We start from the raw sequence: 12,330 nt of genomic DNA on the forward strand, positions 1-12,330 counted from the left end.
TCATCAGGGTCCTGGGGATCTCGGGTGGGACCATGGCCCAACAGTCCGTCAGTTGGGCGAGCCACCGCGTTGCGCTTCGGCTGGGGCTTTGGGACTGGAAGCTGTGTGGTCCGCCAGTGAGTTCGGGTAGCAATATAGTCCGAAAATTGTGGGGTACCTGATCTGCCATCAGTAATAGTCCCGGGAAGTACGGAGGATGCCGGGACAGGGGCCGTCACGGGGGCTGATGTGGGGGTAGGAGAATAGGGGGTGGTTTCGAGACCTGACCTGAAGGATTTGGTAAACCGGGTGGGGGAGGGAGTGGGATTCCTGCAGGGGCTGAAGGAATTATTACATCCTCATTGTCGGTTTCTTCGACGGTGTCAAATAAAATCAGCAGTCCTGACATATCCAAAGGTGCATCTTTCCCGGTTGATTTAATTTGTTGTTTATCAAATAATTCACATAAGGCCTTTACAACCACATATGGTCGGACCTGGCCCTGATCATCGGTAATAGGGATGTTTCGTTTTTTGGCATTTTCTTCCCAGGATGTCTGTCTGGAACGCTCATTTAATCTGTCCGCTACTTTTACCCACATTGTAATCAAATCTTTCCATTATTGAGAGCAATTTTGCTTCCAGACTTCAGTCTCTGTTTTTTTTTTTTGCATTTGTCCAGGTCCCAAGTTCCCCCCAATGGCCAATTTCCACCCCCACCACCAATCTTTTATTTAAGCGCGCACTAAGACGTCTTAGGTTCTTTTCTAGCTCCGGATTTTCCTTACACATCTTTCCGAGTGGGGTGGTAATGTCCCCCTTATTCACAGTCTGACCCATGTTTATCACTTTACTCCCGAATCCACTTCAAGGTCCTGACCTTCGCGTGGGAGATTTCCCCTCTTGACAACCGGTCTAAGGCTGGATGCAGTTTCAGTGAAATATCACCCGTCCCTCCCCGATTCTTTTACTGCAGTACTCGTGTGCGAGGCGACCCCAACTCAGTCAGTCGTAGAAAAGCGAGATTTCCACTAGTTCACAAGTGTACCTAAAACGTTGCTACAGCATCCGGATGGACTGCAGGGGAGAGCCACTTCCCCTGTGTTTGGCCAAACGTCTGCTCTGCCCTGTGCTGATCAATTTAATCTACACACCCCGTCCCCTCCTACGCCAATTAGAATGGTTACCAGCTTCAAAATGTAATAGGATATTGCCACTAACCCGCTGACCAATTTGCTGTAACACACTCAAAGAAAAATGTAATAGGTCACTACCAATGATCCGCTGCCCAATTTATTAGCACCGGCAGGCTTTAATACTCATAATACTTCATCGGGGATTGTAACCCCTCATTGAGGTCCTGGACCTCCAAAACAAATCGTGCGCGTCGGCCCCTGGTCTCGGAGTCCCCGACTCCCTGTTTCTCAGACACTATTTCACTGCGTGTCGGCCCCTGGTCTCGGAGTCCCGGACTCCCCGTTTCTCAGACACTATTTCACTGCGTGTCGGCCCCTGGCCCCGGAGTCCCGGACTCCCCGTTTCTCAGACACTATTTCACTGCGTATCGGCCCCTGGTCTCGGAGTCCCGGACTCCCTGTTTCTCAGACACTATTTCACTACGTGTCGGCCCCTGGCCCCGGAGTCCCCGACTCCCCGTTTCTCAGACACTATTTCTCATACAGATTCTCATACAGAAATCCGTCAACGTTAAAACCACTTCCCCTCGTGGCCTCTACCGACTGTGGTCCGTGGAGTCCGCTGAGCAGCTCAGCAGGAACCCTGAGGGGAACAAGCAACCAAAGGAGACCGTGAGAGGACCGGGGGAAAGTCACCCCGTGGGCCCGCCCGTCTCAGCGGCGTCCAGTGGATCGCTAGTTCACTAACACCAGGGCCGCTGGAGGCTCCCGTTGGGACTCCTGGCTGGCTCGCCAAGTTGTCCTTATCAATTCACCATTCACTCAGAGACCACGATCAATTCTTTATTCAACCTGATCCGAGCAGAGGTAACCACCATACGCTTCTACAGCGTCTGGCAGTCAGCTCTGCCCAGCACGAGTACAAGGTTACATTTATATCCAAAAGAAAGGTTTCAGTTAGCAGCTGTTTCCCCTGTCCACGCTTATGACGGTTTAGTGGTCAGCAATTTCATCAGGGTCACAACAGCTTCAGGTGCAGAGGTACAGGTCAGTCAGCGCTTCTGTTCTGAGAGATGAGCATGCAGTTGCAACATCCTAACCGTGCCCGGTTCTGTTGTCTAGTTCCCGCCCCTGCTATATTTTCCAGATCACATACACCATTTAACCCTTCCTATCCCATACTCCAACCCCCTTTTCACTTACACAAAGAAGGTTGAAAAGTTTGTCTGGACCGAGCCTTGTCAGGATGCATTTGATCGATTGAAAGTTATTATTTGAGATTAGGCCAATCAATGTAGGGTCGTCAGCGAATTTAATTAGCAGATTGGAGCTGTGGGTGGCTACACAAGTCATGGGAATACAGAGAGTAAAGGAGGGGGCCAAGGAGACAGCCCTGTGGGGTATGTGTGCTGAGGGTCAGAGAGACAGAGGTGAGGGAGCCCACTCTTACCACCTGCCGGCAATCTGACAGGATGTCCAGGATCCAGCTACACAAGGGCAGGGTGAGGGCCGAGGTCTCTGAGCTTCTTGTCGATACTTCACGCCTTCGTATGGCTACTGCTCTGTCCATGACGGCAAGGAACTGCAGAGAACTTTGGAGAGTAGAGAACATCAGATAAACAAGCCTCCCCTCCATGGACTCTTCCTACACTTCCTGTGTGTCGGAAAAGCAGGCCGTGTACTCAAAGATCCTCACAACCCGGACATTCTTGCTGCAAACCCGCTCCCCCATCGGGGAAGAGATACAAAAGCCTTAAAGCGCGTACCACCAGGCTCAAGGACGGCTTCCTGTCTGCGGTTATAAGCCAAATGAATGATAAAATGGACTCGACCTCACAGTGTAACTCGACGTGACCCTGCACCATATGTTTATCTGCACTGCACTTTCTCTGTAGCCATAATGCTTTGTTACAGTTATTGTTTTGTCGTATATCAGCTCAATGTACTGTAGTAATGTAGTGATCTGTGTGGATGGTACGTCAGGCAAGAATTTCACTGTAGCTCAGTACGTGATGATAATAAACAAATTCCCATTTTAATTGTGTGGAAATATTAGACAGACTGAGCTTCTGCTCTGGAACCACAGAAGGAAACTTAACTGTTGTCATTTCTGAGGAATGCAGATAAATGGAAAAGGCTTCAATCTCGCATTACGATCTGCGGTGACTGGGATCAGGTGACCGGTGTGGGTCTCCCATATCAATATCAGAATCAGGTTTAATAGCACCGGCATTTGTCATGAAATTCATTGTCTCTGCAGCAGCAGTAGAACCTAATTCATAACAATAGATTTTAACAATTGTGATTTAAAATAAGAACATACATATTAAACAGTTAAATTATGTAAGTAGTACAACATAAAAATAAACTATTTTAATTGTGTGGAACTATTTGACTGACTGGGTTGTTGTATTGCAAATTCTGGAGTGAAGCTTAACTAAACTACACATTTATAAGAAGCTCAGATAAATAGAAAAGGCTAAATTCTCACATAAATGGGCCATAGATCCAGAAACATTGGCTGCACTTCAGCAGGTAAAAACAGTGGAATGAAACATGCTGAAAATATTGCAGATAAAAACATATTGTCCACCCACAACGAGAGGACGTGACAGATCCGGATCTCACTGCCTTGTCTGAATGGGCAGAAGATGAAGCTACACGGACACGTAGAGCAGTGAGCGGCAGATGCTGCAGATCTGCGGGGAAATGTGAACAGGAAACGGGATCAGGTGACGGGTGGAGGGTCTCCCACCTGAACAGGTGACTCTGCTCCTCGCCCCTCACCCGCTGCCCGACCCATCCGCCACATTTCCCACATTATTGCATAGTTACATATCCCTCCATATCTTCCCTGTCCCTTTCCCTCCACCTCCAGGTCACAGAGTTATGGGGTCGATTCCCATCCCGATCAAACACACTTTTCAGACACAAACTGGAAATGTGCAGGTTTCATTTAAATCAGTCTGTGTTTGTAAACACTAATTTCTATTCACATTCCTCCGGCCTCACTGGACAGGAACACTGAAACACCAAGTGAGAAACAGCAGGAGGTGGCCATTCAGCCCCTCTAACCATCAACAAGATGGCGGCTGCTCTCCCATCTCAGCCACATGTTTCTGCCTGATCCTCATTTCCTCGATCCCTCCGGTCTCCACACATCTGCCGGCCTCTGTTTTATGTGAGGACGATCACTGATTCTTCACCGCCCTCTGTGGTGGGGATTTACGGACATTCACCACCTTCGGAGTGGAGACATTTCCCCTCATCTCAGTCCCGGACAGTCCACCCCCTTTTTCAGAGACTGGGATCCCTGGTTCAACCGGTAATGATGTTGTGCATTTCAATGTGTTCACCTCTCAGTCCTCGATTCTCTAAATGAAAGGGTTATCACATTTGATCTTTCTTCATATGATGACCCACCACTCCAGGGATCAGTCTGGTGAATCTTCATTGCACTCTCTATAACAAATACTCTCTAACTCTTTGTTAATCCTCTATGGAATTAATTTCCATCTTCTGCAGCCCCGTGTTGCCCCAACCACTCACCTCCCACCCCGTCACTATTTCCACCTTCCCACCTCCCCCTCACCTGGACCCACCTCTCACTCCCCAGCTCTTGCCCCATCCCCACCCCTCACCTCTTTTCTCGGACTATTTCCCGTCCACTCTCAGTCCAGAGGGAGGGTCTCGGCCCGAAATGTTGACGGTCCATTTCCCTCCACAGATGCTGCCCGACCCACTGAGTTCCTCCGGCAGTTTGTTCTTTGGTCTGTGTGACCCGTGTTAGTGTGGGGAGCGGGATTTTACACCATATTCCCGGTACAATCTCAACAAAACACAAATAATTGTCACTTTGCCCGGACCATTGGCCCCGCTTGCAGGGCAACAGTCTGCCGGTGTTTGCCCCCCAATGTGGTGAATCGCCACCACCGTGGGCTCAGACATTTCCACAGATGAGCCCCTCCTGTCCCCACCGGGACAAACATCCTGTCCGCCCCCTCTCTCACCGTCTTCATCCTCTCCCTCCCCGGGGAACCGGCATCAAACCGACGGGCCGAGCGGTCTCCTCCTACCTCTCAGCGACACATCAGACTCCGGCCGCAGGAGACGCTTCACAAACGCCCCAACTTCCCTCGGAGGGAAATGGAAATAAATCAGAAAGCGGACATTTACTTTGGGATTTGCTCCGCTCGGATGAGGAGTTTGACACTTGTGCGAGCCACGGTGTGAGTGGGGGTAACGCCCTCTCGGCCGGTCCACCTCCACTATTGGTTGTAACCAGTGATTGACATCGCTTCGCACCAATGGGAATAGCGCAGCTCCTGAATCCTCTGTTGACAGCGGTGGGGGGGGAAAGAGGCTGGTCACGTGATTAGTAGCCCAGCCGTTAAACCGATAAAGCTCGAGCTCTCCAGCGCGTGGGTGACGTAAGACACCGCGCACGTGAGGGCAGATGCCAGTGTGGGGAGCCCATGTGTGACGTCAGGCACGTAGGTGCGCCTGTGTGACGTCACCTGTGGGGGATCGCTCTTATTCAAAAGCACCTTAATGGACGTTTCTTCTGATTTCAGTGGGACAACAACATTAATCACGGGTTTCATCACTGAATCCAGTGTTGTGAGATGTAAAGTCCCCTGTTATGTGTCCGGCTGTGCCGTGTTGTTGGTGGAGTGGGCAGCGTGGTGTTTGTCTCGATTCGGGTCACAACACCAGAATTGCCAGCGGGGTCCACACACAGTGTATTAGTGACCAGAAAACCTCCCGTCCCTGCAGTCTTTGTCTCCTGGTAAACTCAACACCCTGACAATGTGGACCATAGACACCCCTTCCTCTCAGAGTCAGGGGATCATTCAGACAGCTGATCAAAGAGAGGAATTATATTTAGCTCCTCCGCAGTTGTGCGGGGTAGGGTTGTTTTTATTTGGGGGGTGTCGATGTAATTGTTGTGTTTTGTGCGGAGAGACGGGTATTTTTTAAGGTGGACCATCGGGATGCCGTTCTTGTTTTTATGCTGGGGGAGCTTGATGTTTCTCTCTGAACGGGGTTCATGTTCTTCCTTTGTTTCGTGGCCTCAGGAGAAGAACAAAAACTCAGAGTTGTATATGGATACCTGCTTTGATAATAAATTAACCTTTGAACTATCCGCTCCGAGCGGGATTTCCCGGTGTATAAACATTTTCACTCCGATTCCCATTCCGGTTGCGACGTGTCAACCCATCGCCTCCTCTTGTGCCAAGATGTGGCCACCCTCAGGGTCCAGGATCAGCACCTTATATTCCGTCTGGTTACCCTCCAAACTGATGGCATGAATATTGATTTCTCCTTCCGATGAACAAATCTCCCCCTCACCCCTCCCTCCCACTCCCTCTCTTCCTCTCTGACTTTTCACGTCCTCTCACCTGCTGATCACTTCTCTCTGGATCCACTGCTCCAACCCTTTCTCCTATTCTCCACTCTCCTCTCCTATTAGATTCTATTTTCTTCTGCTCTTGAGCTTTCCCACCTACCTGGCTTCACCTATCACCCTCCAGCTCGGCATTTCCTCGCCCGCCCCGATTTTATTCAGATATTTCCCCTATTCCATCTCAGTCCTGAAGGAGGGTTCAACTGGAAACGTCCAATGTTCATTGATGCTGCCCGGCCTGCTGAGTTCCGCCAGCATTTTGTTTGTGTTGCTCCGGATTTCCAGCATCTGCAGTTTGTCGTGTTTGTGATCTACCTCTCCGCTGTCCCTCCCGCCTCCGGCCACCGGCGGCGCTGCATGGACCTCCGGCCACCGGCGGCGCTGCATGGACCTCCGGCCACCGGCGGCGCTGCATGAACCTCCGGCCACCGGCGGCGCTGCATGGACCTCCGGCCACCGGCGGCGCTGCATGAACCTCCGGCTACTGGTGGCGCTGCATGAACCTCCGGCCGCCGGCGGCGCTGCATGAACCTCCGGCCACCGGCGGCGCTGCATGAACCTCCGGCTACTGGTGGCGCTGCATGGACCTCCGGCCACCGGCGGCGCTGCATGAACCTCCGGCTACTGGTGGCGCTGCATGGACCTCCGGCCGCCGGCGGCGCTGCATGAACCTCCGTCCACGGGTGGTGCTGCGGCGAATATCCTGCTGAACGTCGGTCCGGTGCCCAGCACAGTTGTCGCCGGCGGTTCTGCTATCGGGGAGGTGAGTAATGGAGTTTGTGTAAATCGGGGGTTTGCTGCAGTTGGAAAGGGCCGGGACCGAGTTCTGCCGGACGGCTGCAGGCTCCGGGCTCTCCGGTCCCGCAGCCCCGGTTTTAGCTTTGCGTCCGAGCCCGGGCTGTGGGATCAGTCAGTTGTGGTTCCCAGGCTGGGAGGGGGTTTGGGGTGAAGGGGATCTGTCTGTGTGTGGGTAGAGGTTACGGGTGGACTGTGGGTGTGGGGTGAGTGGTCGGAAAGATGTGGGACCCTAGGCCTGAAAGGGGGCGGTTGTTAGAAAGTAGGATGTCCTTTCAGCAGGGGTGCAGTGCTAATTGTTTTAGGTGCCGGAGCTGACAAAATGCTTGCCATTTCCTAGATCCTCTCCGTATATATGTCACACCCAGTTTGTGTACCTGCTGATTTCATGTACTGGGCAACCTCCTTGCCCCAATCGAGTAATGAACAGGTAAACAAATTGAGTGTGGTATATTATCACAGTCAATTGACGTGAAATTTGTTGACTTAGCAACAGGAGTTCAATGCAATACATATTCTGGCATAGATAAGAAATAAATTAAAACATAATAAATAAAAAAGTAAATCATTATGCATAATGAATAGATTGTTAATAATGTGGAAAAACAGAAATGATGTATATTAAAAAGCGATGTAGTGTCCAAAGCTTTCAATGTCCATTCAGGAATCAGATGGCAGAGGGGAAGAAGCTGTTCCTGAATCGCTGAGTGTGTGCCTTCAGGCTTCTGTGTCTCCTACCTGATGGTAACAGTGAGAAAAGGGCAGGCCCTGGGTGGTGGAGGTCCTTTATAATGGATGCTGCCTTTATGAGACACCGTTTTCGTAAGATGTCCTGGATACTTTGTAGGCTGGTACCCAAGATGGAGCTGACTAGATTTACAACCTTCTGCAGCTTCTCACGGTCCTGTGCAGTAGCCCCTGCATACCAGACAGTGATGCAGCCTGTCCGAATGCTCCCCACAGTGCAGCTATAGAGGATTTTGAGCTTGTTTGTTGTCATGCCAAATCGCTTCAAACTCCTAATAAAGTACAGCTGCTGTCTTACCTTCTTTATGACTACATCGATATGCTGGGACAACCAACAGGAATTCTGCAGATGCTGGGAATTCAAGCAACACACATCAAAGTTGCTGATGAATGCAGCAGGCCAGGCAGCATTTCTAGGAAGAGGTACAGTCGACGTTCCAGGCCGAGTCCTGACGAAGGGTCTCGGCCTGAAACGTCGACTGTACCTCTTCCTAGAGATGCTGCCTGGTCTGCTGCGTTCACCAGCAACTTCAATATGCTGGGACCAGGTTAGATCCTCAGGGATCTTGATGCCCAGGAATTTAAAGCTACTCACTCTCTCCACTTATGATCACTCTATGATGATTGGTACGTGTTCCCTCGTCTTACTCTTCCTGAAGTCCACAATCAGCTCTTTCGTCTTACTGACATTGAGTGCCAGGTTGTTGCTGTGGCACCATTCCACTGGCTGGCATATCTCACTCCTGTACGCCCCCTCGTCACCACCTGAGATTCAACCAACAATGGTTGTATTGTCAGTAAATTTCTCAATGGTGTTTGAGCTGTGCCCAGCTACACAGTCATGTGTATACAGAGAGTAGAGCGGTGGGCTAAGCACACACCCCTGAGGTGCGCCAGTGTTGATCGTCAGCGAAGAGGATATGTTATTACCAATCTGCACAGACTGTGTTCTTCTGGTTAGGAAGATGAGAATGCAATAACAGAGGTCCAGGTTCTGCAACTTCTCAATTAGGATTGTGGGAGTGATGGTATTAAATGCGGAGCTGTAGTCGATGAACAGCAGCCTGACGTAGATGCTTGTGTTGTCCAGGTGGTCTAAAACTGTGTGAAGAGCTGTGGGGATTGTGTCTGCCGTTGACCTATTGTGACGATAGGCAAATTGCAGTGGGTTCAGGTCCTTGCTGAGGCGGGAGTTCATTTCAGTCATAACCAACCTCCCAAAGCATTTCATCACTGTCGATGTAAGTGCTACCGGGCAATAGTCCTTAAGGCAGCCCACATTCTTCTTCTTTGGCGCTGGTATAATGGTAAACCAAGATGAAAGAAATATATCAATTCCAGAGCTACACAGAAATATAGTGATAGTTAAAACATGAACAATAGTATAGCCTATCAGTACATTTCAGTGTGTAACTGGTACAATAAAACATATAATAATTTAATAATATGACTAAGTATTACACGGTTGCACTCACTAATTATCATAAAATATAATTATCAAGCGAGTAAAGAAAAAGACAGTAATCATGTATTTTACCAATTTAAAAATAATTACCTACTTACCAAACACCACCAATGAGAAGTTTCACAATAATTTCCACAAAGGGTCAGGTGTAATATGTGTTCGTGGGTCTGAAGCAACTCTTGTCCTGGTATCATCTGCTGATCTGATCTGTGGTACTGCAGCCATGTTGTGACATACGGCTCAGATTCCACTGAACTAGAGGAGGTCTGTGTAGTTTAACAAACATAAGTGATGATACATGATCTATGAGAGTCCTTGAGTGTGTTGTTGTTATTATCAAGTTGTTGTGACTGAATCCTCTCTCACACTCAGCAGTACTGATAGGAATAACTTGTGAACAGCTCAGTAAGGGGCATAAATCTTGGGGGATGCGGAGTCCACGATCCTCCACGTAATCTCCGAAGGCATTTATTGCAGAGGAAGAAGAAGGCTTAGACCTCTTACGGAAAGATGATATTGCAGCTTCTCCATAATTCTCCATCAGGCAGAAGGTACCGAAGCATCCGGGCTCACACGACAAGACTGCATAACAGTTTCTTCCCCCAAGCCATCAGACTCCTCAATACCCAGAGTCTAGATTGACATTCACATCATTTATTATTATATTGTAATTTGTCCGCTACTGTGCCTATTGTCTTGTTTATAAATTATTGTACTGCCCTGCACTGTTTTTGCACACTTTATGTTGTCCTGTGCAGGGCTGTAGTCTAGTGCAGTTTTTTAATGTTGTTTTATGTAGTCTTGGGTAGCCTTTGCTGTCTCACATAGTCCAGTGTAGTTTTGTGTTGTTTTATGTAGCACCAGGGTCCTGGAGAAACGTCGTCTCGTTTTTACTCTGTACTGTACCAGCAGTTTATGGTCGAAATGAGAATAAAATACAACTTGACTTGAAAAAAAAATTAAGCGGTATTTCAGCCGGCCAGTTATCTTTATCAAGGACACACATTTCATTTGGCTGGGAATTAATACATACTTTGAGGTTTGGAAGTTTGAGAACCTTTCAAGGATGTTGCCGTGAACATAAGGTGCTGCAGATTGTTTATAAGACGAGCAAGAAATTGTCGATAGTTAATGGAGACAATTTTGTTGTTGCTTGTTAAGGTAATTTCTCCAAACTTCCCCTTTTCAACTGCCTCTTGAGCTTCTAGAGTTTTTGTACCAGGTTGGTCTTTCAGTCCATGCAGTGATCTTCTGATCCATTGGGTCAGTTTGTCTGCATAAACAGTCGTAGTAGTGTGTTTCTGTAAACACTCTGACAGTAAACCAAGTTCATGCAACGTGTCATACGTTAGAGCTCAGTCCAATAGAAACTGTCCTGAAGAATCTTTTCAACAGACCTTCATAGGTTTTTCTCTCACTCCCAGATCCTGTTTCATTCTTCATTGCTTTTTCAAAATGAAAACACAGTGCTTCATAATTTTGTCACACTGCTGAAACTGTTCGAAATGAGCTAGCCACACACCTGGTGCCCAGAACACGGCCTATTTCGCAAATTTGTAGTTCTAGTTGAGAGGCACATTCAGACAGTTCCTTTTGATTTAGAGATGATCTACTGTAAACAGAATATAATTTGTCCATAAGTAATTGAAAATGATTTATTCTATGAACTTCTCTCACTGAATCACCTACTGCAAGTTCTAATCTGTTATTAAGACCGTGCCAATTTGTCACATCAGGGTAATGTTCCTTGAGAATTGTAGCAACACCAGATTTGACAGCAGGCATTACGTTCGCCCGATCACCAGCAAATGCTACAAGGTTCTGTTTCAAGTAAGAGTCATCAAACCCATGGTTCATGAGACAATTCAAAAGATGCTTAACAATAGTTGCAGATTTCTGATCAGGCAGTTCAATTAGATCTGAAAACATAAAATGGGGATCACCTTCCTTATCACGTTTCAAATAAACTATTTTGGCGGTGTTAATGCTCAGGCTTGTTGATTGATCAATGAGAACCAAAAATTTGCCATTTTTTCTGTTTGATATGCTAGCAAATTTTGTTTTTCATATTAATGGCCACTGTTGACGTCAGAAGCTTACAGACACCATAGCCAAATACTCAGTTTTACACAATTCCTGACATTTAATCCAAGAAAACATTCCCAGTCTTAGGTCAGTTAGGATCAGTATTTTAAGAATGTGAAATATCAGAATAATAGTAGAGGGTGTAAAAGAGGTTTACCAGGATATTGTCTAGATTAGAGGACATCAGCTATAACGAGAGGTTGGACAAACTTGTGTTGTTTTCTCCAGAGCGGCGCAGGCTGGGGTGAGACTGGATGGACATTTATAAGATTACGAGAGGAGTGGACAGAAGATATATTTTTCCTGGGGGTTGAAATGTCTAACATATTTAAGGTGAGAGGAGATGTGAGCAGCAAGTTTGTTTCTTTCCACAGAGTAGTGGGTAGCTGGAGTGCTCTGCCTGGGGTGATGGGAGACCCCACCAGTCATGTGATCCCATTTGCCCCTGGCATTTAACCGCAGATATAACAAGATCTTCGCACATGCTCACAGTCTCCGAGTGAGCGGTGTTTTCCTTTACGCTCAGTGATGAAGTGGGTCGTCTGCAGGATCAGGAAAGTATCCTCGCCTCCTGGGTTGGGGTGCAGGGGGGTCGGATCACTGTCTGCGGGCCGAAGATATCACTTTCCCCATCGGTGAGTATTGAGACCGATCCCGAGCGGGGAGATCTGATGTTGGCTGTGAGCCCTGAACTGAGGGCCGATTGCTCATTTAGTA

General features: G+C 48.2%; 1 protein-coding gene across 2 annotated transcripts in view; it reads left to right on the plus strand.

The window, feature by feature from the left end:
• Nucleotides 1–7,199: 7,199 nt before the first annotated feature.
• LOC140192461 (uncharacterized) overlaps nucleotides 7,200–12,330 on the plus strand; it is a 38,812-nt gene continuing 33,681 nt past the window's right edge. Inside the window, exon 1 of one of the 2 annotated variants that reach the window (XM_072250061.1) lies at nucleotides 7,200–7,284. The gene's annotated coding sequence lies outside the window, so the exon portion shown is untranslated. The remainder of the gene's footprint in view (nucleotides 7,285–12,330) is intronic. The other variant, XR_011884286.1, reaches the window with a different exon arrangement.

Source organism: Mobula birostris, unplaced genomic scaffold, assembly GCF_030028105.1.
Source record: "Mobula birostris isolate sMobBir1 unplaced genomic scaffold, sMobBir1.hap1 scaffold_1434, whole genome shotgun sequence".
NCBI classification, from domain to species: Eukaryota; Metazoa; Chordata; class Chondrichthyes; order Myliobatiformes; family Myliobatidae; genus Mobula; species Mobula birostris.